The sequence below is a fragment of the Hibiscus syriacus genome, unplaced genomic scaffold, assembly GCF_006381635.1.
Source record: "Hibiscus syriacus cultivar Baekdansim isolate YM2019G1 unplaced genomic scaffold, ASM638163v2 tig00002511_pilon, whole genome shotgun sequence".
Lineage (NCBI taxonomy): Eukaryota > Viridiplantae > Streptophyta > Magnoliopsida > Malvales > Malvaceae > Hibiscus > Hibiscus syriacus.
In genome coordinates, this window is record NW_024061932.1 from 241056 (window position 1) to 245978 (window position 4923).

Here is a 4923-nt window from a genome sequence, read left to right on the forward strand (position 1 = left end):
TTTCTGCTTAAAATAAAACTCATATTTTTCATTGTTTCTCTTTTTCATTTCTCAATGAGCATAATCAATTTAAGTTTATGTTAAAATACATATTTAAATTATTCAAAAATTTTCATTTAAATTTTTTAAAGTTGATTTTGGGATTGATCGATGAAGCTTGATTGACAACCAAATGATTTGTCAATAGGAGTCGAAGTGGATTTGAGTTTAGGGAGTAAGGAGATTAAAAAGATAGACAATTGATACAAGGATTTATAGTAGTTCGATTTCTCAACAAAGTCTGTATTCACTACCTTAGCTCCTCACTAAAGATTTCTCTAACAAATTCACTAATTTGTTCTTTCTTTTTGGAGAGAAAAAAATAATATTTCGTCAGCCAGACGAAAAACGGTGTCGACACAGGGCAACATCATCAAAAGACGGATAAAAATATATTCCACAGTATGAGTGTCGGGTTAAGCAAAACGTACCTATGAACAATGGCTATGTCCCCATGCCTGGTGTATACTATAAATAGAGTTAGCGGGTAATGTAGTGTGAAGATTACGAACCATAGCATCAATGCGAGTTAAAATTTCCTTGAGCTCAGTTGAAATATTGTATTTGACTCCTTTTTGTTTGGCTGGTTTCTTATCACATGTAACGAATGATATCATCTCCGCAAGCTTCCCATTCAAATTTACTTCGTCTTCGGTTTGTTTTCTGAAATAGGAGTTGAGTTCAGAAAACTGTGTACAGACGAAGTGTAAACGATCGTTCTTGACCAAGCAGAATGCATAATTTAAGAAGTTGATAAGCCAGCTGGAACAGATGAAGGTATACCAGAAAAGCAACAACAAAGCCTTACCTCTTTTCTAGCCTTTAAAAGAGTCTCATCTTCAGAGCAAACCGGGATCGCATGGGATGACTCAGAAGCATATCGCTTGACTATGGAAATATCATCAATGAAAGAGGAGGTCTTGCCACACTCACCCAAAAGGGTAAGGAACTTTCTGCGCATAAAGGATGGCGGCGAACCAAAATCAGGTCCCAACACAAGAAGAAAAGACATTGTAAGAAGTTACATACATATAAGTATATACATCAAGAAACAAAAGTAATTGTATTATAACCCTTCAGCTACAAGCTATATTCTAGTTCTTGATGTAAAAGGATGTAAACTGTGCAAATTTCTATCATGTGATGTCGAAATGTGCGAATGCATAGAAAAGAATTACTTGCCATTTCTAATCTTTAACAGAACCAAATCCATAGCAGCTTTTGCATCTTCGATGCTATCATGTCCGGTCCCAGACTTCTGTATTTCCCTATAAAGAAATCTCTTGGCAAGAACTCGAAGAGCGCTTTTGTAAGATCCACCACGAGGGTGTTTGTATAATACAGAGGTATCAATTATCAAATCATGAGAAATCTTCGAAGCTAATAAGTCACTCTTCAAGGAATGTCCAACTAAGACGGTATCTTTGTGAACCAGCTTTAGAAAATCTTCCAGAAGACGCGAAGCAACTATCAATAATTTACGTATGAAATATCTTTTAATGGAACATTGATTTAACAATATTGCAGTAAAATTATTGATTGGTGATGATTAACGAAGGGAATGAACCTGAACATCTTGAAGAGTCGTAGTAACTCCACTCAACATCTGTATGTAGTTCCACTAAACCTGCTGAAGCAATAAAGAAAATCATGAATTGGCTTAAAGAGAGGAGATAATAACTTGGGTATGTGTATAGGGAGAGGGAGAAAGATCTCCGAGTTGGATGACCAAAGATATCAAATCTGTCAATCCAAATTCGGATAAAAAAATTGAAACATGGGAAAATTTTAAACAAAAGATAACCTGCATAGTCTCGACCAATGCTTTTCTATAAAAACCACATGGCACTAAGAGATCATAGACAAAAGAAACATAATTTTCATGTATCTGGAAAGTAAAATGTGTAAAATAAAATGCCTTTGTCAGGATCCAACTAAAGCTTCTCATCAAGTCTGCAGTTGAAGAACAAAATCTATTAAGAGCTAACTTCAACGTTTCAATTAACATTTACCTTGTATTGTTGTAATCAGTGATAGGATTTGATGGTTTAACCAATTTATCCAGTACAACCTGTCAACAAAACAGTCATTGCAGCTTTAGCCATTTTATCTAGTAAATGAGTTGTAACATTTACATGCTGCGGCAATAAAAAGATGGGTTGCTTCTTTTTTTTCAGTCTCTTTAACGGGAATGTGTAACATGTTCTGGAAAAAAAGTCGATAAAAAGTGATATGATGGATGATCTGTATTTGATACAATAAATGCCAATCATAGGTCACAAGCAAAATTATCTAAAAGAAATAAACGTAAATTAAATCCACAAACACAACATGCACATAATACAAGAAAATAGTTGACTACAAAATGTACGTGAAATCATAAAAATGAAAGAAAAGAGGAGAAACTCTGTACAACATGCCTGTCCTTCAATATCAACCAAGGTCACTCTTGTAAGATCGAAACCGTCACTTGTTATACACTACATGAACATAAGAAGACAAAAATATGAGAAATAAATGAAGTCCGTCACGATGAGCACATAAGATCAACTACACAAATACAAGTAAAATCAATAGCCACATCCAAAGGTAAGAAGCACAGTCATTCAAGATTATATAAAAGTTATTTTCAACTTAAGAAAACAATAACATAAATTCACACCAGATATGAACATTTGTAAGTTTAGTATAAGATTAGTGATACAAGATAACAAGACTATCAATCAAATAGACTACTTCCAAACCACTGGTGGGAACAGAGACAAATTAGCCAGCCAAAGCAATTCTAGGAAAAGATCTCGAGCTCTTGTAGGATTTTAGCTAATTTCTTCTTAAGAAAGAAACGTTACCTTGTCACTGTACATTCTCTAACAGTTTACATGATTTTATCTCATTCCACAAATAAGTAAAACGTCATTATGATTAAGTCATAAACTGACACAGGAATTTACCATTTCACAGTCAAGTGCCAGTATTTCGTAAGGAGAAGATCCATCAGGAGCAGGAATAGTAGAAAGAAAACCTGTGTTGAGCAAATACAATAATGAACCTGAGACATTTGAACAATGAAACAGCAAGATCAACATGGTAAGAAAAGGATGTCCATAAATTCATTTTTAAGGATTCGAGAGTCAATTATAGGTGGAGAAAGGTAAGCACCCCACAACACCCAAAATTAGTACCTCCTGCTCCTGATTATATGTTGCCTAAAATAATGGAATTTTACATATTTGAGTCCAAAATTTAAATTAAGGGTGAATTTCCTTGTAAAAATAATTGACCTTAGAAATCATTTAATTCACTCGATTTTATTTGAAAAGGATATCCCTTTACCTAAAAAATTAACATAGATTGTGATCCATTTATGTTGGACATTATTCCATTAACCCTTGATATAAAGTAACATTGCTTCATTTTACCAAAACCACAATCAAATGCATGGATGTAAAGATAATAAATGATAAATTAATGAATGATACGTTAGAAATATACAAATTTATAGACATTTACACACAAATTATTTATATTCATTAAGTTTGGATTTTTTTTTGAAATCTGGTAAAAAAAAAACCTCCCTAGAACCTAATTTGGAGGAAAAAGAGTATACCTTGAAGCGGTGGCAGTCCGAGGACGATAAAAGGAATAGTAAAATATATACAACACTGATACAAGCTTCCTCAAAGCAATCACAAAATCTGCTTAAAAACAACCACTACTGGAAAGCAAATTCCAGTACGTAAAACCAGAAAGGAGCTGCTATTCAACCGATCCTCCACCATAAGCTGGAGAAGAAGAAGACCGAATCAGGGTAGCCAACAACAATGATCTGTAACAAATATTAAGTAACCATTCAACAACAACCAAGCACAAAGGATTCGGGGCATCGGACAAAATCTTGAACACTCGGGATCAACATAAGCCAATTCGATTTAGCCCAAATACCTATTTGAACAATAGCTTGATGAAACATCTGATCCACCGAGAAAGGACTACCCTCAAACCTGATTTTGTTTCTAAACAACCAAATTTGCCAGATAAATCCAAAGAACCCGATGTACCATAATGCACGTAATTTCTTTTTGATTTTATGTGAAACCCATAGCTATAGTAATACTTTAACATTAAAAGGGAAAACAATACTAATGTTCCACACAGAACACCATCTTTGCCAAACCTGCCAGACCCATTTGCAATGACACAGTACATGGTTGATAGTTTCAGGATTATAATTGCAGAAAGAACAAAGAATATTCTCGGAACAACAAACACCTCTATTTTCTAGCTCTGAGGTAACCGACAATCTTTGGTGCACAACTTTCCAAACAAAAACAGAAACTTTAGGAGGGACAAAATTACACCATACAACTTTCCAGATAGAATCTTCCACTTTGCCGACTGCAGCGAGCTTTGAACAAAACGACTTAGGTGTGTACCACCATTAGGGGCATCACCCCAATATAATCTGTCAGGAGCAGGAGCTGAGCTAACAGCCCTTCTAAGAACCATTAAGAAATCCGCCCAAAGAGAAGTCTCCCAAGCAAAACAATTTCTCCTCAACTCTATCCTCCAAACCCATGCCCCATTCTCCCAAGACCCAAACTCAATAATCTTCCCAGATTATTTCAAAGCCAAGCTAAAAATCTAGGGAAATAAGCTTTAAGAAAAAACATTTCAGTCCAATGATCATTCCAAAAATCTATTTTAGCACCATTACCCATAATGCACCTAATATCAGGAAACAAATTACCTTCATTGGAAAGTATCGAGTTGACGATAGAACGCCAAACCCAAGATGATTTTCTCAGGTTAACCACTCCTGGGAAAACATAATCTAGAACATAATTATACTTAGCCTAAACAATTCTTTTCCAAAGACTTTCATTC

The 4923-nt window shown here is 34.8% G+C and overlaps 1 pseudogene; it reads right to left on the minus strand.

Moving 5' to 3' along the window:
- Positions 1 to 1213: 1213 nt before the first annotated feature.
- On the minus strand, positions 1214 to 4545 carry LOC120147296 (annotated as a pseudogene).
- Between the last annotated feature and the right edge of the window lie 378 nt (positions 4546 to 4923).